General features: G+C 43.7%; 1 protein-coding gene and 1 long non-coding RNA gene across 2 annotated transcripts in view; both read left to right on the top strand.

Moving 5' to 3' along the window:
• LOC122394155 overlaps positions 1 to 23,873 on the top strand; it is a 70,578-nt gene that overhangs the window by 35,962 nt on the left and 10,743 nt on the right. The gene's annotated exons all lie outside the window — the stretch shown is intronic.
• Positions 5,146 to 8,097, top strand: LOC122394152. Its single transcript, XR_006258806.1, has 2 exons — positions 5,146 to 5,296; positions 7,982 to 8,097. It is a non-coding gene; the product is annotated as an uncharacterized LOC122394152 (long non-coding RNA).

Consider the following 23,873-nt stretch of genomic DNA (forward strand, 5'->3'; position numbering starts at 1 on the left):
GGCTTTCGTTTGCTTTTTTCCGCGTCTTCCTAGCCCTCTTCGTTTTCGAGTTAGACGGGGGGGGGTCATTTTGGCCCCCCCCCCACCAGGGCGAAGGTGGCTCAGACCCACACCAGGGCGCGGGTTAAGCATTTAGACCAGGTCGGGTCATGTCAGGTCAGGTCAACCGGTAGGGGTCGTGACGGGTATTCGTAGTACATGCCAACCGCCTCTGACAGCTTCGTAACATGTTACGAAGGCACCAAAACTACTTCGTAAATGTTCAAATGGTTGCTAAATTCGAATTCAGCTCCAAAAACTAGCCTAGAAATATGTAAAACTCGAAAAAGTGAACCGAGGTCACCAAAGGACAATGACCTGACCTAACCTTCAGGTGACCTTGACAGCCACCCTAATGCATGGGAGTAACATCAAATCACATGTTTGAACGTTTGAAACCACGAAAAGCTTGCAAACGCGCGGCTAATGCGAGCCGACATACGCCGAATCGCGATTCCGGCCAAACATGGTCTCAGAAAATAGGTCACAGGTCAAAGGTCATTTTAATCAGGGTCATGAAATTTTCAGGGTAGGTGTAAAATTGATCAATGCGAGGGTACTGAAAGTTTCGTCGCGATCGGCCGCTTTTTACGCGAGTTATTTGCGAAAAATTTAGGGGGAGAGGGTTGCATCAACACCCCCCCCCCCCCCTGTGCCGGCGAGGGTTAAGATTTTCAGATTGAGGTCAACTTTCGGGTCAAGGCCAGGTCAAAGGTCAAATTCTGGGGTTTTGCATGATGAGGCTTACGGACAGCGGATTTGATAGCTCCTGCTCGAAACTCACCAATAATGACCTCAAATGCCTAGTGAAGATACCATGTGCGTATAGGGGTCATACTAAGCACGGGTCAAGGTCAGGTCACGAAAGGTCACGGTTTTCACTTTCTGCTACATGCTGCCGTGAAAAGGAAGAGAAGCGTAAGCGCCATTATATCGATTTTGAGATTTTGATACAAATCGATGCAGAATTTCAAGCTGAATCGATCTATGACAATTATATCATCAGATAAGCCACCGTTTTTTCGTTATTTTGAATTAAAAAAAATTGACCTTTCTTAGTAAAAAGCGCAAGTACATCATCGGGAAGGTCCTGAGAAGGTAAAAAGACGTAATTCATTTTAAGGTGCCTTTAAAAGCGTATTTCCGTGAAGAACAAGGCTGTAACCACTGCTTCTTCAGATATCGCGCCATTTACGATCTGACGTCAGCCCTCTATACAGTGAGATGCGGTCAGTGAGCGGGGCGGGCGGGAATTTTAAGTTGCGTTGCGCGATGAAGCGGAAGTCGAAAAAGTCTGTGCCAAATGCGGAGTGCAAGATAAAAAGTGGAATCCTTCACGTCCTTGTGATATGGGACGACACAAGTCAAGGGCAGTCACATTACGTCCCAGTACAGTGCTTAACCCTCGCCCGCACATGCCATTTTCCCATCCTAGAACGCACATGGGGGGGGTGGTTGCCACCCCCCCCGCGCCATTTCGTTCCTGTTGGAGATAGAGCTTAGCAGTAAAGAGCAAAAAGATTCTTTGGGAAGAGACGAATCCAATGATACCCAGTTTTACCTTCTCAGGTCAGTCAGTGACCTTCCAGGTCAGGTCAAACTAAAAAATGTTGCTGTTTTGGGTCACCGTTGGATATCAAGTGCGCTGCTTATCAAATACCGATGACGATGCTGTTTTCTGGTGCCAAGCCAGCTAGAACCTCTTTGTCACACTATCCGACCAGAATTTTGCTGCTGAGGTCATTTCAGGTCAAGTTAGGTCAAGGTCAATTATATGTGTTTGTATGTCTGTGTGTGTCTGTGTGTATACTGATGTGTGCACCGATTGTTTTTGGGTCCATATCACATGAAATCATGATCTGAGAAGCTTTTACCAAAAATGCAGTAAAAAAACTTCACAAAAGTAAATTCAGCTTGCCTAAAACGCAATTATCTTAGATGACCTAGGTTGACCTTGACCCTGACCTTGACCCCTGTACATCGTCGAACAACATGTTCCATGATAGGTGGGAGGTAAGACTGGCAAAAAAGGCCGAAATCAGGGTGTCAAAAGCTCACAAGGCCCATGGCAAACGCAAGATGTTGAGAATTGGCCATTTGGGTCATGACATGACCTGAAAAACAAGGTCATATCTCCAAAACCAAAAGTCACAGAAACTTGAAATTTTCAGTGGACATCAGGAAAGGATGGACGAGCAGCTATACGAAAAATCAGCCTTCTAGCTCTAAAAATGTTGAGTGCAGAGCAGAAAGACTGCCTGGGGGGGTGGCAACCACCCCCCCCATGTGCGGGCGAGGGTTAAAGAGCCACAAACCGCTTGAAGGAGGCGTCGAAGTGTCTATGAAGCACTCAAAAAAGATATGGACTGGGAGAATTCAACTGTCGAAGCGGCGAATTGCTGCCCTGTCGCCCGTCCACGGTAAGATTTGTAAAAACATGATCATTTTTACCCCTCTTAAGGACTTGCTCACGCTTGGCGCGCTACGAATGTCTGCAAGCCCGACATTACCCACAGTCATTGTTATAATTAATGTTAGCTTCCAGAATGTATCCACTACAGAACGGCGACCATTGTCACCTCATAGTTACCATGCTCCTGTGAGTTGTTCACTTCTTCTATCCAGCGTCCTTCCGCCACCACCACTCTTGTTGTTGTTTCCTCTATCCTCTGTCCTCTAGATGACTCCGACGATGACGTATGTACCTTTGGCAAAGAGGCGGTGCTGCAAGCCAATGCTGTCAAAGCCAGGAGAACGCGCCTCTACCTCGGTGACCCGGAGTCAGATCGGCGGCTCATCATCATCATCATCATCATCATCATGTATTGTTAACCCGCGCCCTGGTGGGGTCTGTTTATAACGCGACCTGGTGGGGGGGGGGTATTTTTTGCCCCCCCCCCCTCGTATTTCCGAAACTACTGGACGGATCCGCAAAATTCAAACGGAGTTCGAAAGGCCTGTCAAATTTGTCGAGGGAAACCAAATTTCATTGACCTCGGGGTCACCGATGACGTCACAGGTCAGGTCAAAGATGAAATAATTCACCGTTCACGGGTCGTCTAGGGAATGCGCTATTTTACTAGGGCTGTGTGATGCATGTTTTATGGCTAATTTTTCATTTCCAACACAATGGTGTTGGTTATAGGACCATCAGGAACAGGTTAGGTCACTTCCTGGTGGAGGTCAGGTCAATGTCAGGTCAAAAAAAGGTCAAATTTCAAAGTTGATATTTTTGCATAAAATGGGTATTGATTCGATGCATCTCGTCACGGCGAGTCTAATGGTGATCTTTGTTTTGCGCTACGTGGTCTAGAATTGCAAAGAAAATTGTGTTGGAAAATTTGACGTCATCAATTTTGAACAGTTTTTTTGCTATTACTTTGTAAAAAGAGATATATCGATTTTAAATTTATTATGTGAATAGAAGTCTGTGAGGGCTATCTCATTTATTCCGTTTTTTTTCGAAATTCGAAAAACTTTTGGATTTTTTGGCTATTATATATTTTTTTTTTATTTTAGGGGGTTAAAATTAAAAAAATCGAAACTTCCTGAATCGAGATAGCAGTTTAGTACCTCTGGTAATCCCGTTAGGGTGCAGGCCCCGTGTAAAGGCGGACATTTGGCCAGATGGGGATTAGAAGAAAAAAAACATGTTCTTGATATTATCAAGAGCTTTAGAAACTGCATACGTTCCATGCGCTTATGAGACATTTGTTGCGCAGTGTGTCCTCCCTGTATATTGCCGCCAATTTCTCGACTCTGTCGAAGCGGCGAATTGCTGCCCTGTCGCCCGTCCACGGTAAGATTTGTAAAAACATGATCATTTTTACCCCTCTTAAGGACTTGCTCACGCTTGGCGCGCTACGAATGTCTGCAAGCCCGACATTACCCACAGTCATTGTTATAATTAATGTTAGCTTCCAGAATGTATCCACTACAGAACGGCGACCATTGTCACCTCATAGTTACCATGCTCCTGTGAGTTGTTCACTTCTTCTATCCAGCGTCCTTCCGCCACCACCACTCTTGTTGTTGTTTCCTCTATCCTCTGTCCTCTAGATGACTCCGACGATGACGTATGTACCTTTGGCAAAGAGGCGGTGCTGCAAGCCAATGCTGTCAAAGCCAGGAGAACGCGCCTCTACCTCGGTGACCCGGAGTCAGATCGGCGGCTCATCATCATCATCATCATCATCATCATGTATTGTTAACCCGCGCCCTGGTGGGGTCTGTTTATAACGCGACCTGGTGGGGGGGGGTATTTTTTGCCCCCCCCCTCGTATTTCCGAAACTACTGGACGGATCCGCAAAATTCAAACGGAGTTCGAAAGGCCTGTCAAATTTGTCGAGGGAAACCAAATTTCATTGACCTCGGGGTCACCGATGACGTCACAGGTCAGGTCAAAGATGAAATAATTCACCGTTCACGGGTCGTCTAGGGAATGCGCTATTTTACTAGGGCTGTGTGATGCATGTTTTATGGCTAATTTTTCATTTCCAACACAATGGTGTTGGTTATAGGACCATCAGGAACAGGTTAGGTCACTTCCTGGTGGAGGTCAGGTCAATGTCAGGTCAAAAAAAGGTCAAATTTCAAAGTTGATATTTTTGCATAAAATGGGTATTGATTCGATGCATCTCGTCACGGCGAGTCTAATGGTGATCTTTGTTTTGCGCTACGTGGTCTAGAATTGCAAAGAAAATTGTGTTGGAAAATTTGACGTCATCAATTTTGAACAGTTTTTTTGCTATTACTTTGTAAAAAGAGATATATCGATTTTAAATTTATTATGTGAATAGAAGTCTGTGAGGGCTATCTCATTTATTCCGTTTTTTTTCGAAATTCGAAAAACTTTTGGATTTTTTGGCTATTATATATTTTTTTTTATTTTAGGGGGTTAAAATTAAAAAAATCGAAACTTCCTGAATCGAGATAGCAGTTTAGTACCTCTGGTAATCCCGTTAGGGTGCAGGCCCCGTGTAAAGGCGGACATTTGGCCAGATGGGGATTAGAAGAAAAAAAACATGTTCTTGATATTATCAAGAGCTTTAGAAACTGCATACGTTCCATGCGCTTATGAGACATTTGTTGCGCAGTGTGTCCTCCCTGTATATTGCCGCCAATTTCTCGGCATTTCCAGCGGTTCAAACGTTTCTTCTGGGTTTTAGGCAATTGCCTGGGTTTCCGTTATTTGAAAAAGGTGTTTAATCCCCCGATCAATCTAGTGGAAGGGGTGAGTCGGCCAGTGATGTCGAGGTAAGCCACCAATTAAGTGCAGCATGCTCTTGAGTCTTCATGGACTAGATTGAGATGCTGTTTATTTCTGAGTATAATTATAGCCCCATTAGTGTGACATCGTTCCTCACTTGTTGCAACAAAATTTGTTACTTCTTTATCCATTCTATATTCTTTTCCTAAAGCTGCTGTGATTTTTTTTCGCAACTTGTTAGGTCAGAAGTCACAACCCTTTCACTAAGCCTTTACGCAAGCCCTTCGTAACCCTTTCGCAGCCTTTTCATAACTTATTTGAAACAACCCTTTCGTAAACTCATGGTAACCCTTTCTCAGCCTTTTAATAGTTTATTCAGAGTAACCCTTTCATAACTTACTTTTAACTATGTGCAATATTTTCATAGCTCTTTCAAAATAACCCTTTCGTAAATTATTTGCAACCCTTTCGCGACATTTTCCTGACTCATTCGAAAAAGGCTTTTCATTAACTTATTGTAACCCTTTCACAGCCCTTTCATAATTCATTCAAAGCAAATTTCTCATAAATTATTTGTGACCCTCTCACAACTTTTTCATATCTCATTCATAAAATCTCTTCATTAACTCATTGTACTAGATACCGCCAGTGCATCATCGCCATAGGCTTCGCGCAGTTTCCGGTGGATTACAGTGGCCGATGTTTCGCCGAGTTTAACGTAAAATTCAATAACTGAACGTTGCTTTAAAACATGGTCCATTTCGTCACGACACCACAGCAGAACATACAACCAGAAAGAAAATCTGAAATAGCCAGTTTGTAGAGAATTTTTCGTAGTTTCACATGCTTTTTTCATTGTTGCTCCACGACAACACTTAACCCTATTCCTGGCGGGGGGGGGGCCTCAGGAGCCCCCCCCCCCCTGAGGTTTTTTGGTTATTTCTCCCAAACGCGTTGAGCTAGGAAGCTCAAATTTTCTGACTTTTCCTAAAAGGCTTCTACGCAACATGTCTGAAAATTTTGAGTTGATCTGACCTCAGGTCAGGTCACCAGAGGCGGTTTGGTGACCCTACCTCAGAAAAGTTTGCAATCACGCCAGAGCTAGAGTTTTTGACCGATCAATTTCTTCTCTTCAGGGTTTAGTTAGGGTACCAGTATGTGCAATTTGTATATCTCGGAATTTTGATATCGGTGACCTAAGGTCAGGTCAATTTCGCGACCTCCCCATTATAAGTCAATGGGGGAAAAATCAACTCCCTGTTTTTACAACTAAAACGGGTCGGAATGGCCCCATATACCATACATGACTTCATATACGATCAACCTTCACTACCTTGAGGTCTGTTTTGCTGTTGGGCAGCTGTGAGGTCATGTGACGTCATCAAAGGTCACCAAAGGTTTTTGGCCAATAACTCCGTACAGGAACAAGATACAGACGCGTGGATGGTCTCATTGTGTTCAGCTCGTCAAGACGCATCGAATGATATACATGATGACCTCGATGTCACGTGACCTGAGGTCAACCTTTGACCTTGACCTTTCGAGGTCAACATATATATCATTCGATGCGGATTGACGAGAGGATCACGATGATGCCCTTAGTTTGTTCCTATCTTGACTAATTCGAAAGTTATTCGAGAAAAACTCTCTCCATATCTAGCGCCGCCATTTTGACTTTTTCGCCCCTGTGACGTCATCTTTGACCTGACCTGAAAATGACCTTAGTAAAAATTGTAGATCTTGGCCGTGCGTATCCGATGCCGTTTACCGCTTGTCGCTATCTTGCTTCGTTCTCGAGATCTCAGGGGGGCCGAATCGGCCCCCCCCCCCGCCAGTTTCTTGTCCCGGCGGAGCCCGCCAGGAATAGGGTTAAGGGAGATATGAGCGATTTTCTCGTATTTATTGAACCTCCTAGTAACTCTTTCGGAACCTTTTCGTAACTCTTTTGAGGGAACCCTTTTGCAAATTCTTCATAACTCTTTCACAGCCTTTACATAACTCATTTCAAACAACACTTTTGTTAACTTGTTGGAACCCTTTCGCAAAATTTTCATAACTCATTCTGGTCATTCGACACTGCCCTTTTGTAAATTATTTGGAACCCTTTCACAACATTTTCATAACTTGTTTGAAGTGATTCTTTCATAACTACCTTTGACATCAGCTTCCCAAGTATGTATTGATCTTCCCTATTTAACATTGATGTAACAAGTAGTGGCTACTAAATTTATTAGTATGCCATTACCACCCAATGTCATTCTCATTACAACATGCTGCTGAAATCAGAACATGTGTCACTCATGTGCAGTTTCAAGAATTGTTGTGGTGGCTCTGCAGTCTGCAACCCACTTCATTAAACGGCTGCTTGTTACCTTCTCAGATAGTAGGCATATACTTCTAACCTGCATATATTAATTCAGGCTGCTTTGAAAAATTGACTTACTTTCTTTGAAATTGGTATCCCATTTGTCAAGTACCTAGGTAATATGCTCTTTTTCTGGGCTGATTCATAGTAGTGACAGTGTCAGTTATCAGTTTGTATTTATTGTTTTACAAATTATAATATTACCATCAGGCTGCTCACGCATGAGTGTGAAGTTTCACTGGTGGGGACCGAAATTCCTCATAATATCTATTTACCTAGGGCTAAGGGGTTTTGAATATGAGTATTCTGGTGAATGACAGTGACACGGAAGAAAATGTTTTTGTGACAATTTGGCTTTTCTTTCCAGATGAGTGCGACACCTACGTGCATCAACGTTAAGTGGACCTTAAAGACATCGTCAGCACCGAGATTTGCCAGCTGGAAACGCAGTGGGGCTACACGCAATGGAGGCACGCGTACCACTCGTCCTAGACAAAGAAACGTCCTCCGTGCTTCCGACGAACTTCAATCGGCGCGAAATTCCTAAACATCGAGTCACGAGTTCATTCAGAGTAAAATAGCATGCCGAGGAAAAATCACTGTTCGGGACGAAAAGTGGAGTTCAGTAATTTAGATAAAGCCGACCGTCACAAAATCATATTGTTCTTGTTTTTGCCCTCCTGCAATGGATTTCCTCGGCCTCCAAAGCGGGATGCAGCTGCGACTGCTACTTCTAAAGTGTGTAAAAGTCATGAACCTATAGGACGATAAGTCGTGATCTCGATTAACTTCGCCACGAGGTTGCGAACTTAATGAAAATGTTTCTGTCGGTGTTCTTGTTGTCCATGATCGGCCCGTTTTTTCTTCGTATTCAGTTATTTCATGTTTGTGATTTAACTACTGGGCGGGTAGAATCTATGCAAGTGTTTGCCCAACAACCTGTTGAAAAACAGGACGGAATGCAACATGCCTTGACGCAGGACGGCCGCCGACTGTTGAAGGCAGCTAAAAATTGTTATGTGACTTGAATTGCGAGCGAATGTGCACCTATCAAAATGTTGGCGCATCAGAATCTGGTGCGTGAGCGTGCGTGTCAAAATGTGTATATGTGAGTGTGACTGCATTAGATTTGTGATAAATGTATTGATATGCTACCTGCGAAGAATATACATTCTTTATTTACGCGACGTTGATTGCGTCAATATGAAGAGATTGAACATGAAAATAACTGGCCCGCGGCGCACCCTGACAGGTATCTTCGCCGCCATGTCTAGGTACCTACATGTTTGGATCATGCCTACTGATACTTTGATTAGGTAGTCAATTTTTAAGATTAAGTAAGTTATGTTCAGGTAAGTGAAGTTCTCCAATTTTACTCTTATTTGAAACGTTTAAGTAGCCACATTTGAAAGAAATAGCTTTAGCGTTTGTCCCCTCACCCTAAAAATCATTTTTGCCCGGATAAGGCCTGAGACCGCTATTGCACCCAGTGATTGGCAATGAGGACACGGGGTAAAAGCAGCTTAGGCTAGGCGCAATGGGGGCATGGGTACCATCATTCGAACAGCAATTAATTGCTGTTTGATTATCTACTGGGGCATTAACGTAATATTCAAATTTGACTGAGTTGTAAGCATTGAAATATAGTAAAAGTGTATGTTATATCGACCGATAACGAAAACAATCGCGTCAAAAGTAGCATAAGCCATCACTGACTTGTGACTAATATGCATTTTTAGAAAGCTTACTTTGTGGGCTTTCGTATTCCGGTGGGGCATTTATCGAAGGTGTCATTTATTCATTAATTTTATTAGTTAATTATGGTGATACCACAATTTTGCCTAGTGCTTGTTCATAAAGACACGAGAAAAAAGCAGCTTAGGGTAGGCACCATTGAGGCATGCGTAACATCATTCGAACGGCAATTAATTGATGTTTAACCCGCGCCCCACTGGGGTCTGTGTATAACACGCCCTACTGGGGGGGGGGGGGGGCTATTCATAGCCCCCCCTCCTAACTCCGAAACTACTGGGCCGATCGTCAAAATTCAAACGGCGTCTGATAGCCCCGGAAAAACTGTCGAGCGAAACCTAATTTCATTGACCTCGAGGTCACCGATGACGTCACAGGTCAGGTCAAAGTAAAAATTATTAGCACTTTGGCTTGTTCACATTTTGGGCTCTGGCCGCCGTCTTACAAGTCAGATCAGGCTCATTTTTGGTTTCCACACTCGTGAACAGATGCTCTGGATACCTTGAGGGTACCAAACTTGTACCTTGATTTTCAGGTCAGGGTCAGGTCATCACAGGTCACGAAAATATTATATCATGCGTCGGTCACGTGACACATGTTTTATGGTCCATTTAGGCCATAGATTTCGAATTTGATGTCGTCTGTGTCATTCGAGGTCATTTTGAGTCGAATTTAGCTTAGGTCAGGTCATTTTCAGGTCAAAAAAGGTCAAATTTTGAAATTAAAATTTTTCAACAAAAAAGGTGTCTATTGGATGCAGTTTGAGCTCAGGAACACGATAGTGCCATTCATATTGGTGTACGATGTCAAATACGTACTGAAAAATTGATTTGAAAAATTGATAATTGTGAATTTTTTGCAATAATGCGTATAACTTTGCCATTTTTGAAGATATTTAGCTAAAACTTGCTAGAGTTAGTCATAATAATGCGTTCTGTCACATATATTCCGGTTTTTTCGAAAAGCCAAAAACTTTTTGAAAAAAAAATCTAAAAATATAAATTTTGAATATTATTATATAAAATTTTCAAAATTTTCAAAATTTGGAAAATCCGAGATAGCAGTTTGATAGCGCGGTCAATTCTGAGTCCTTTCATGCAAGGAAATTGGATCTAGCTTAAAAACTGAGCTCTTGGGAGCGATTGCCGTGGTTCAATGTTTTGCGTCGAAATCGGACGAACATGACGTCACTCTGACGTCATTTCCGGCCGACCTATGGTAGCTACGAAGTTCAAATTTTGACACAAGGTGTCAAATTGATGCAGCCGAAGGTACTGAAAGTTTGGCGTCGATCCGTCAAGCGGTTTGGAAGTTATTGCAGAAAAACGGGAGGGGGGGCTATAAATAGCCCCCCCCAGTGGGGCGCGGGTTAATTATCTACTGGGGCATTAACCCGCGCCCTGCTGGGGGGGGGGGGTGTTTGAACACCCCCCCCTTGTGGTTTTTCGCGAATATCTCAAAAACGGCACACCTTATCATACATCAATTCTACACATGTTTTGAAAATTTCAGACCAAGGTCATTCAAGGTCAGGTCACCAGGTCACTTGAAGTGACCTCACCTCATAAAAACTTTCAATGTCTGTCATAGCTACACCGAGTGACCGATGGCTTTGAAACTTTCAGCGATTGCTAAGGGCAATAGCATGTAGAAAATGTATATCTCAGAATTTTGATATCGATGACCTAAGGTCAGGTCAATTTTGCGACCTCGCCATTATAAGTCAATGGGAGAAAATTGAAATGCGCCTCTTTTGGATGCAAGACATTATAAACACTCCCAAACACCGAATTACAAGTGGTTTAGACACACGGAACATGAAAATGGTGTCCGTGACCCTTGTTTATGCCCTGAGGTCATCTTAGGTCACGAATGGTATCTAACAGTTTTTCGCAAATAACTTTTGATAGAGGCATGCTAGAGCGATGAAAACGCCTTAGATGTGTTCAGCTCGACGATACGGATCGACTGATATGCAACATGACCCTTTCCGGTCAGGTCATGACCTTGACCTGAGGTCAAATTTTCAAGTTGACCTTTCAAGGTCAAGTTATAGTTCATTCGATGCGTCTTGACGAGAGGAACACGTTGCCGGTAAAAGTAAGCTCGTACAAGGCTTGGGTCAAAAGTTATTGCAGAAAAACTGTTTTTGAAAAAATCGGCTATTTTTGCAGTTTTTGCCCCCTGCAGGCAAAACCGTTGACGTTAGGTCAAATCTGAGGAATTACTCAGAAAGGGCGTTAATAGGGCTATCGAATGCGCTTTTCCGCGGCGCTGTAGCTCTATTGGTTCCCGAGTTATGCGTTGGCTTCTTGGAAATTTTCGACATTCGACCTGGAAATCGGCGAAATTTTGCCTTCAATGACCTCTGGTGACCTGACCTTTGACCTGACCAAAAAATTGACCGAAGTGATTTCGTCATTATTTTTGACGCTCTTTCGAACGCCGCCTTCCGCGTATCGCTACGTAGCCCAGGAGCCGAGTTACAAGGGGGGGTGTTCAAACACCCCCCCCCCCCCCAGCAGGGCGTGGAAATCCAGGACCCCCAGCCGGGCGCGGGTTAACGTAATATTCAAATTTGACTGAGTTGTACGCATTGAAATATAGTAAAAGTGTATGTTATATCGACCGATGACGAAAACAATCGCGTCAAAAGTAGCATAAGCCATCACTGACTTGTAACTAATACACATTTTTAGAAAGCTTACTTTGTGGGCTTTCATATTCCGGTGGGGCATTTATGGAATGCGAAACATGTACAATGATATTATTAGTTAATTGAAGTGATGCAATTATTTACTAATCAAATTATCCATTAAAATATCTATTTACATCGCGAGATGTGTCATGAAATTAAGCTATAATATTAAATGCATTTTTCTTAAATTTTCAGGAAAGGTTTCGTTGACGCATAACGTATCGTTACTAAATAATTTGAATTAACGTGCGATCCGTTGCGATAGTTCCGACCAGCCGCCGATGGTGGCGCTGGTGTCGCTCCGGCCGTTATGGCCGCGGCCGCCGCCTATCGCCTACACCTTTTATGTCTTTAACGTTTTTCTGTATCTTCAAAGCTATAGGCCTGACAGCTCTTCCCGCGAAACCTTTTTTTGGTCGAAAACGGCAGAACATGACGTCACCCTGACGTCATTTGCGGCCAACCTATCATAGCCTTCGGGGAAAAAAATGGTCACAATGTGTAAAATTGATGCCCGGGAGGGTACTGAGAGTTTGGTGACGATAGGCGCATCGGTTCTGGAGATATTTTGAAAAGTCTGGAGGGGGAGCAAAAAACAGCCCCCCCCCCCCAGGGCGCTGGTTAATAAATGTGTTGCTTGTATAGTTTTGTTCGCGTTGTTTTCGAACAGCAGTCACTTGAAAAATGTGTGGATACCAGGCAACCTAACTGACCAGAAAGAGGTGTAGGGGAGAGCGGGGCCAGTTGAACCACTTTTTATATGTTGACATGCACAGCGAGATCTAGTTGTCATATCGAAAAATGCACAATACTATGAAAAAAATATACTTTTTGGCTTTATTTTAAGATATGTAAAATTATGTTTCAAACATATTTTGCTGCCAAACGCATGCTTATAAAACAGCTCTACGCCCGTTTCAAGTGACCCCGATGCGAGGGTCAATTGAACCAGCCCATGGGGTCAAATGCACCTATCCTTAACAATGGGATGCTTTCCTCTTTAACCCTCGCCGGACCTATTGGTTTTCTACATACGCGCCGGCCGAGGGGGGGGGGGGCGGGTACGACCCCCCCTCGCCGTTTCGCCCCTGGTGGAGCTAGCGCGTCGCGGAAAAAACGAGCGTGTGCGCCGTTACGAGACGCAGAGATTGGTACCCGATTTTAAGGTCCTAGGTCAACCGGTGACCTCTGAGGTCAGGTCAAGTGCCCCAAGGTACGGTTCAGTTTTTGGTGAATAACTTCGCAAAAAACGGCCGCAGAGCGCCGATTTTGCCAGCATCGTGTTTGTCTCGCTCAGGCGCGTCGAATGATATACTTTTTGTCCGGGTCAGGTCAACTTGGGGTGTTGACCTCAGGTCAAGGTCAGGTCAGCACCCCCAGGTCACGAAGTTGGTCGAAAGGGGTCATGTCGCATATCATTCGATTCGGCAGGTCTTCCTGAGTCCATTGGTGGCTTTCCCGACTCGCTAGCTCAATTTGATCAAGAGTTATTGACGAAAAACTAATATGACCTTTCACGCAAGGTCAACATTGCAAAAGTGACGCATCTAACCTTGCAAGGAGTGCATAAAATCACGATTCTGTGTGCTTGAGATAGTTGGAGATCGTTCCCGGCGCCAAAATAGCAGTTTTCATTTTTCCCCATTGACTTATAATGGTGAGGTCACGAAAATGACCTGACCTCATATGACCTTTAGGAAAAATCCGAGATATACAAGTTGTGGAACTCATAATGGATACTAGATCCTGCAAGTTTCATTTCCCTGTGACATCTCCTGTGGCAGTGAGGGCGTTGCGAAGTTGCGACATCTGAAGACCGTGCAGAGGTTCACTTATGACGTCATAGGTCAGTGACCTGACCTGACCCAAAAATGCGGTTGGTGTCAAAAGATGCGGCTTGGATCAAAGGTCAGGTATGCCAAGTTTCAGCTCTCTATCGCCAGCGTGTTCGGAGCTATCGCGAAAAAACCCTATGGGGGGGCGGCACCCGCCCCCCCCTCGGCCGGCGAGGGTTAAGGCCACTTTCTTAACCCTCGCCCTGGCAGGGGGGTCGATGCGACCCCCCCTAAGGTTTTTCGAAGATAGCGTAAAAACGGCGGCGCGCAGCGCCGCCAAATTTGGCACAGCCTATGGGGCAACCTTTTTACATATGACCTGAAAATTTCAGGTCCGGGTGACCTTGGGTCAGGTCACCAGGTCAGAAAAACCGGTACAAGGTCATGGTCAAATTTCAATTTTCTTTTTGCACCTGTCCAACTCACAGTTTTGCACTGATTTCCTTCAAACTTTCAGGATGTGCTAAGTTCACCGAGTTGTATAACATATAGTTCGGGTTTTTTGAGGTCACTGACCTGAGGTCAGTTAGAGGTCATTACGTCGTAATGTTAAGCCTATGGGAAAATACTAAATTCGGAAAATACTGGAGATATCCGCTTCGTTCTATCACTTTTGTGCTTTGAAACCACAGTACTTAACAGCAGGTCACTTGGTGCTTCTTTGTTTGGTGTACTTATCCATGGGTCAGGTCAAATGAGGTCAACTGAGGTCAAATGACGTTTTTGCAAATAACTTGGCACATAATGACGCTAGAGCTTCAAAAAGGGTATCACTGTGTTCCTGGTGATCAGCCGAATCGAATGATATGCGATATGATGCAATTTGGTTAACTTTAACTTAATTTATTAATTTAAGTTTACTTAAAATTTAAGAAAAACTTTAAGTACACTTAAGCAAGCTAAAAAGTATATCATTCGACGCACCTTGACGTGCTGAGTTCACTGGTGCTTTTCTTTTTGCTCTATCTTAACCTTCGCCCCAGTGGGGGGGGGGCATATGTTACCACCCTGTCGCGTTTTTCGCGTGTAAATAAAAAAGCGCGGCGCGTAGCGCCGCGCCGCTTGGGGTAGCTTTTTGTACATCAATTTTGGACAATGTGTGAAATTTTTGACCCCAGGTCATGTCAGGTCAGGTCACCAGGTCAAGTTAACTGACCAAGCCTAAAAAAAAGTTTGCAATCATGTCCAGCCTGCAGTGTTTGTCAGAAAGGTTTCAAACTTGGTGGATTGCATGATGTTATGGGCGCCTACAATTTGTATATCTCGGATTTTTTATATCCGTGACCTAAGGTCAGGTCAGTGGCGTGACCTTACCATTATAAGGCAATGGAGAAAAATGAAAATGCCTCTAGATCCGTGTGTACGCATAGGAACAGTCCAAATATTTCAGAATCACAATGATTTAGTCCACTCGTGATGACCAAGGTGTCATTTTTGCTGATAGCCTCTAGACAGGTCATCTGAGGTCACTTGAGGCTACAAACAGTTTTTTGCCAATAACTCGCGATTGGAAAGAGATAGAACGCTGGGGATGGTCTCATTGTGTTTGTCTTGTTGAGACGCATCGACTGATATGCAACATGACCTTTTCCGGTCAGGTCATGACCTTGACCTGAGGTCAAATTTTCAAGTTGACCTTTCAAGGTCAAATTATAGTTCATTCGACGCGTCTCGGCGAGGGGAACACGATTCTGGCTATAGAAATGCCGTGGCTTTTTGTAGTCAAAAGTTATTGTCGAAAAACACTTTTCGTAAAAACAGCTATTTTTGGAGTTTTTGCCCTCTGGAGGCTAAACCGTTGACCTGAGGTCAATATTGATAATGACGTTTTCAAAAGAAGAGCTCAAAAGCTATCGTTTGCTGTTCCATGCGTTTTTCTATCTACCATAGTTCCTGAGATAGCGGCATGTTTTCTGAAAAATATCATGACAATTGGCAAATTTTGACCTTTGATGACCTCTGGTGACCCCAATATTGCTCTAAGGTGAAAAATGACTGAAATACTTTCAAACGTACACATTGAGATCTATCGACTGCTTTTTACCGCGTCTTTCTATCCCTCTTAGTTTTTGAGTTAGAGGTGGGTGGTAACATATGCCCCCCCCCCCCCACTAGGGCGAAGTTGGCTGAGACCGCCACTGGGGCGCGGGTTAATTAGATCAAAAGTTATAAGCGAAAAACTTTTGACCTGTTTTTAGCGAAATTTTTACATTTATACCCCCAAAACCCCCCTAAATATTGACCTAGAGCAACCAAATTTGCACAGGGGCGAGAACTCTAGGGGGCCCACCTACCTACCAAATTTGGTGTTTCTAGGTGTCATAGGAGCCAATCGCGAGGGGGGGGGGGTCGCATCGACCCCCCCCCCCCTGCCAGGCCGTGTTATGAGAAATGCCCTGCCAGGGCGAGGGTTAAGGAGATATTTTGTCCGGTTTACTTTTCCAAATGCTACATTCAATAGGTCGTTGGAAAGCTAAAAGTGCTAAGGTCCTCATAATAGGTGACATAAAGTACATAGACTATGGTAAAATGGGCGGATGAGAAAAATGAGAAATATCTCAGGCTATAGTGTGCTTTCAAGCAAAAGGCTGGAGAAAAGGGATCAAAAATTGAGCTCTATTAACCCTCGCCCGCACATGCCATTTTCCCATCCTAGAACGCACATAGGGGGGGGGGGGGTTGCCACCCCCCCCCGCGCCATTTCGTTCCTGTTGGAGATAAAGCTTAGCAGTAAAGACCAAAAAGATTCTTTGGGAAGAGACGAATCCAATGATACCCAGTTTTACCTTCTCAGGTCAGTCATTGACCTTCCAGGTCAGGTCAAACTAAAAAATGTTGCTGTTTTGGGTCACCGTTGGATATCAAGTGCGCTGCTTATCAAATACCGATGACGATGCTATTTTCTGGTGCCAAGCCAGCTAGAACCTCTTTGTCACACTATCCGACCAGAATTTTGCTGCTGAGGTCATTTCAGGTCAAGTTAGGTCAAGGTCAATTATATGTGTTTGTATGTCTGTGTGTGTCTGTGTGTATACTGAGGTGTGCACCGATTGTTTTTGGGTCCATATCACATGAAATCATGATCTGAGAAGCTTTTACCAAAAATGCAGTCAAAAAACTTCACAAAAAGTAAATTCAGCTTGCCTAAAACGCAATTATCTTAGATGACCTAGGTTGACCTTGACCCTGACCTTGACCCCTGTACATCGTCGAACAACATGTTCCATGATAGGTGGGAGGTAAGACTGACAAAAAAGGCCGAAATCAGGGTGTCAAAAGCTCACAAGGCCAATGGCAAACGCAAGATGTTGAGAATTGGCCATTTGGGTCATGACATGACCTGAAAAACAAGGTCATATCTCCGAAACCAAAAATCACAGAAACTTGAAATTTTCAGTGGACATCAAGAAAGGATAGACGAGCAGCTATACGAAAAATCAGCCTTGTAGCTCTAAAAATGTTGAGTGCAGAGCAGAAAGACTGCCTGGGGGGGGGGGGTGGCAACCACCCCCCAATGTGCGGGCGAGGGTTAACCCGCGCCCCACTGGGGTCTGTGTATAACACGCCCTACTGGGGGGGGGGGGGGTGCTATTCATAGCCCCCCCTCCTAACTCCGAAACTACTGGGCCGATCGTCAAAATTCAAACGGCGTCTGATAGCCCCGGGAAAACTGTCGAGCGAAACCTAATTTCATTGACCTCGAGGTCACCGATGACGTCACAGGTCAGGTCAAAGTAAAAATTATTAGCACTTTGGCTTGTTCACATTTTGGGCTCTGGCCGCCGTCTTACAAGTCAGATCAGGCTCATTTTTGGTTTCCACTCTCGTGAACAGATGCTCTAGATACCTTGAGGGTACCAAACTTGTACTTTGATTTTCAGGTCAGGGTCAGGTCATCACAGGTCACGAAAATAGTATATCATGCGTCGGTCACGTGACACATGTTTTATGGTCCATTTAGGCCATTGATTTCGAATTTGATGTCGTCTGTGTCATTCAAGGTCATTTTGAGTCGAAATTAGCTTAGGTCAGGTCATTTTCAGGTCAAAAAGGTCAAATTTTGAAGTTGAAATTTTTCAACAAAAAAGGTGTCTATTGGATGCAGTTTGAGCTCAGGAACACGCTGGTGCCATTTATATTGGTGTACGATGCCAAATACGTACTGAAAAATTGATTTGAAAAATTAATAATTGTGAATTTTTTGCAATAATGCGTATAACTTGGCCATTTTTGAAGATATTTAGCTAAAACTTGCTAGAGTTAGTCATAATCATGCGTTCTGTCACATATATTCCGTTTTTTTTTTTCGAAAAGTCAAAAACTTTTTGAAAAAATATAAAAATATAAATTTTGAATATTATTATATAAAATTTTCGAAACTTTCAAAATTTTGAAAATCCGAGATAGCAGTTTGATAGCGCGGTGAATTCTGAGTTCTTTCATGCAAAGAAATTGGATCTAGCTTAAAAACTGAGCTCTTGGGAGCGATTGCCGTGGTTCAATGTTTTGCGTCGAAATCGGACGAACATGACGTCACTCTGACGTCATTTCTGGCCGACCTATAGTAGCTACGAAGTTAAAATTTTGACACAAGGTGTCAAATTGATGCAGCCGAAGGTACTGAAAGTTTGCTGTCGATTCGTCAAGCGGTTTGGAAGTTATTGCAGAAAAACGGGAGGGGGGCTATAAATAGCCCCCCCCCCCAGTGGGGCGCGGGTTAAACTACTATTTCAGTTTAAAAGCTCATTTCAAAAGTTGGACTATTTCCTTTAATGTTTACAGCCCCTGAACAATAACCATTGCAAAGGTCACCGGGGTCCATTGAAACGGCCTGTGGCCCTGTTTCAACTGACCCTCAGAGAAGCGTTTCAATTGACCCCATCCGCTCCCGCCATCTCGCACGCGCCGTAAAGCACATGTCAAACGAGCTGGAGGGACGGCATCATGCTGAATGAAGGGCCAAATAAGGTGTTATTCCGGAGCCAGGAGGTCTTCTTTCAGCAAACAAAGGTATATGAGATATCACAAAATATTCATAAAACGATTTCTCCCAAACGCCCCTCAAAAACACAAAAACAAGTGTCAAATCAAAATCACCGTCCGTTTGCCGCCCAAACGCCGTTGACAAAGGAAGTGGTCGAGCGCGGATGCGCAGTGGTGTCGGCAACGCCATATGTTGCATACTGTTGAAAATAAAGCCATGTTTCATCTGACCCCGTGTTTCAACTGGCCCCGCTCTCCCCTATATGTTACAGTGTGTTCGCGAAAATCGTGATTTCGCGGAGTCACCGGTTGCTCCGCGGACTCCCTAGGGACTCCGCGAACTCACATGAACTCTCGTGAATCCGCGGAATTACTGCCGTTGCTCCGCGGATTTACTAGAGTTTTCAGTGTGTTCGTGGAATTACTGAAGAGTCGTGGGGATCCGCGAACTACCTAGTTAACCCGCGCCCCACTGGGGTCTGTGTATAACACGCCCTACTGGGGGGGGGGGCTATTCATAGCCCCCCCCCCTCCTAACTCCGAAACTACTGGGCCGATCGTCAAAATTCAAACGGCGTCTGATAGCCCCGGAAAAACTGTCGAGCGAAGCCTAATTTCATTGACCTCGAGGTCACCGATGACGTCACAGGTCAGGTCAAAGTAAAAATTATTAGCACTTTGGCTTGTTCACATTTTGGGCTCTGGCCGCCGTCTTACAAGTCAGATCAGGCTCATTTTTGGTTTCCACACTCGTGAACAGATGCTCTAGATACCTTGAGGGTACCAAACTTGTACTTTGATTTTCAGGTCAGGGTCAGGTCATCACAGGTCACGAAAATATTATATCATGCGTCGGTCACGTGACACATGTTTTATGGTCCATTTAGGCCATAGATTTCGAATTTGATGTCGTCTGTGCCATTCAAGGTCATTTTGAGTCGAAATTAGCTTAGGTCAGGTCACTTTCAGGTCAAAAAAGGTCAAATTTTGAAGTTGAAATTTTTCAACAAAAAAGGTGTCTATTGGATGCAGTTTGAGCTCAGGAACACGATGGTGCCATTTATATTGGTGTACGATGCCAAATACGTACTGAAAAATTGATTTGAAAAATTAATAATTGTGAATTTTTTGCAATAATGCGTATAACTTGGCCATTTTTAAAGATATTCAGCTAAAACTTGCTAGAGATAGTCATAATCATGCGTTCTGTCACATATATTCCGGTTTTTTCGAAAAATCAAAAACTTTTTGAAAAAATATAAAAATATAAATTTTGAATATTATTATATAAAATTTTTAAAATTTTCAAAATTTTGAAAATCCGAGATAGCAGTTTGATAGCGCGGTTAATTCTGAGTCCTTTCATGCAAAGAAATTGGATCTAGCTTAAAAGTGAGCTCTTGGGAGCGATTGCCGTGGTTCAATGTTTTGCGTCGAAATCGGACGAACATGACGTCACTCTGACGTCATTTCCGGCCGACCTATGGTAGCTACGAAGTTCAAATTTTGACACAAGGTGTCAAATTGATGCAGCCGAAGGTACTGAAAGTTTGGCGTCGATTCGTCAAGCGGTTTGGAAGTTATTGCAGAAAAACGGGAGGGGGGGCTATTTATAGCCCCCCCTCCCGTTATTCTGCAATAACTTCCAAACCGCTTGACGAATCGACGCCAAACTTTCAGTACCTTCGGCTGCATCAATTTGACACCTTGTGTCAAGATTTGAACTTCGTAGCTACCATAGGTCGTCCGGAAATGACGTCAGAGTGACGTCATGTTCGTCCGATTTCGACGCAAAACATTGAACCACGGCAATCGCTCCCAAGAGCTCAATTTTTAAGCTAGATCCACTTTCTTTGCATGAAAGGACTCAGAATTGACCGCGCTATCAAACTGCTATCTCGAATTTTCAAAATTTTGAAAATTTCGAAAATTTTATATAATAATATTCAAAATTTATATTTTTATATTTTTTTCAATAAGTTTTTCACTTATCGAAAAAACCGGAATATATGTGACAGAACGCATGATAATGACTAACTCTAGCAAGTTTTAGCTAAATATCTTCAAAAATGGCCAAGCTATACGCATTATTGCAAAAAATTCACAATTATGTATTTTTCAAATCAATTTTTCAGTACGTATTTGACATCGTACACCAATATAAATGGCACCATCGTGTTCCTGAGCTCAAACTGCATCCAATAGACACCTTTTTTGTTGAAAAATTTCAACTTCAAAATTTGACTTTTTTTGACCTGAAAGTGACCTGACCTAAGCTAATTTCGACTCAAAATGACCTTGAATGACACAGACGACATCAAATTCGAAATCTATGGCCTAAATGGACCATAAAACATGTGTCACGTGACCGACGCATGATATAATATTTTCGTGACCTGTGATGACCTGACCCTGACCTGAAAATCAAAGTACAAGTTTGGTACCCTCAAGGTATCTAGAGCATCTGTTCACGAGTGTGGAAACCAAAAATGAGCCTGATCTGACTTGTAAGACGGCGGCCAGAGCTCAAAATGTGAACAAGCCAAAGTGCTAATAATTTTTAATTTGACCTGACCTGTGACGTCATCGGTGACCTCGAGGTCAATGAAATTAGGTTTCGCTCGACAGTTTTTCCGGGGCTATCAGACGCCGTTTGAATTTTGACGATCGGCCCAGTAGTTTCGGAGTTAGGAGGGGGGGCTATGAATAGCCCCCCCCAGTAGGGCGTGTTATACACAGACCCCAGTGGGGCGCGGGTTAACCTTCCAGGCGGTGGGGGGGGACATTTTTTGCCCCCCCCCCTTTAGTTTTTTCAATATATCTCGAGAACCGCTGCGCCGATCGTCACCAAACTTTCAGTACCCTCCCGGGAGCAGCTAGCGCACATATTGACTAAAAATATTTCCAAAGACTATGATAAATTGGCCGCTAATGACGTCAGAGTGACGTCATTTTTGCCATTTTCGACCCCAAAAAAGGTTTCGCGGGAAGAGCTGTCAGGCCTACAGCTTTAGATATACAGGAAAAAAATTCAAACATAAAAGGTGTGGAATTAAAAGGCCTACAAAACTGCTATTTCGGTTTTTCGATTTTTTTTTGCATTTTGACCCCCAAAAATAAAAATAGAGTTTTTGAATATAATAGCCAAAAATTGTTTTGCTCATTTTTGCTCGAACATGACCTCAGTTTGACCTCAATAACTCCTGACCTAAGGTGACCTAAAACTTGAAATTTGGTGTGAAGGTGTCAAATTGATGCCCAGAAAGATTCTGAAAATTTGGCGGCGCTGCGCGCCGCCGTTTTCTTGCTATTCAGGAAAAACCACAGGGGGCAAAAATGTCCCCCCCAACGGGGCGAGGGTTTTAAAGGTCAAGGTCAAGATCATGCTCTAAATTGACCTGAAACTTTTCACTTTTGTGTACATCTTGCGTGCTAACTTCCAATATGTTTTTAAATGTTTTGAGGCTTATCAGGTCTCTACTTGTGGTTCATTGTACGATGCAAGGCTGCTCAAAGGTCAAGGTCACAGAAGAGTATCCTTGCTAGAGGCTATTTCACTGATTCTAGTTAGTACCTATATAATGATAAATAAGATAATTTTGCCATGCGGAGGCTCTAAATAAAGGCTTAGAGGAAAATAGATGCCAGATTCGTGATCAGCGGGTACGAATCCATCATAAACGACCTTTCATGTGTCAAGGTCAGCCAAAGGTCATCTTCGAGGTCACATAAGGTCAAGATAAAACTTGACCTTTTCAAACAAAATACATATCATTCGACGCGGCTTGACAAGGCGAATGCGTTGGTACCCCTGCCGTAGCTCTAGGACCATTTTTGTCGAAGTTATTCGCGAAAAACTAAAACCACAGCTCGGGGGTCGTTGACCTGACCTCTGACCTCAGGTCACCAAAACTATTTTTCTATTTTTCTCTAGGTCAAATGCTACACAACCGTGCTCGTAATTTGTCTTTATCTCTAAAACTCTATTTTTAGCAGCTATTTGAAGTTCGCGTCTGTAACGCCGAAATTTGTCGTGCAGGGGTCTAGAAAAATCGACCCTGTGACGTCATCAAGGAGGCTAGTTCCAAATTTTTTACTTCAGGAGATGTCAAATTGATGTCAGAAAAGGTACTAAAAGTTTCGCTTTCCTATCCCTAAGCGTTCGGGAGCTATCGCAAAAATTCGCCAGGGGGGGGGGGGAAACGCCCTCCCCCCGGGCCCGCGCCGGTTAATGCTGATAATTATTGGTATAGGCTCAAAGATATTTGAATGGAGACTGAATCCTGTTGCTGATATGATTAGTTGACAAGTTGTCCTGTTGTACGTTGGCCGACATGACAGTGGCAACCAGTCTATAAGAATTAAAAACTAGGGGACATTTGGCTAGTTTTACGTTACATTGTTAATCTTCGCCCCGCTGGGGCGCCAATATGGCCCCCCTGTGGGTTTTCCTGAATAGCAAGGAAACAGCGTCGCGCAGCACAGCCATATTTTCAGTATCTTCCTGGGCATCAATTTGACACCTTTACAAAAAAAATCACTATCTATCACTATTACTGCTCACTATTAGCAGTCAGCTCGTATGCAGCATGTATGTAATGTCATACCTACCTATGTCTCAGCACGTGCTAGCGTGACAGCTCCCACACCATTAACCCGCGCGGGGCTGGGGTCTCCAGCCGAACGCGCGGGGCTGGGGGGGGGTAAATTTTACCCCCCCCCTGTTATCTCCCGAACTAACGTTCCGATTTGGAAAATTCAAACGCCAATCGAAAGCTCTCATCACGAACTACTAAAAACATGTACTTAATTTAAAGTTTGAGGTCAAGGTCAAGGTCAGGTCAAGGGTACAAATTGCAAGTTTCTACAGTATCGGCCTTGCACCGTAGTTGCCGAAGAATGGAGTCATGGACTGAGACTGATCGCCCAAAACGTGTTCTTAGGCTACCAAGACAATATTCGTTGCATACAATATCATTCAGAGGTCAAGG

The sequence above is a fragment of the Amphibalanus amphitrite genome, unplaced genomic scaffold (assembly GCF_019059575.1).
Source record: "Amphibalanus amphitrite isolate SeventyFive unplaced genomic scaffold, NRLGWU_Aamphi_draft 000576F_arrow, whole genome shotgun sequence".
NCBI classification, from domain to species: Eukaryota; Metazoa; Arthropoda; class Thecostraca; order Balanomorpha; family Balanidae; genus Amphibalanus; species Amphibalanus amphitrite.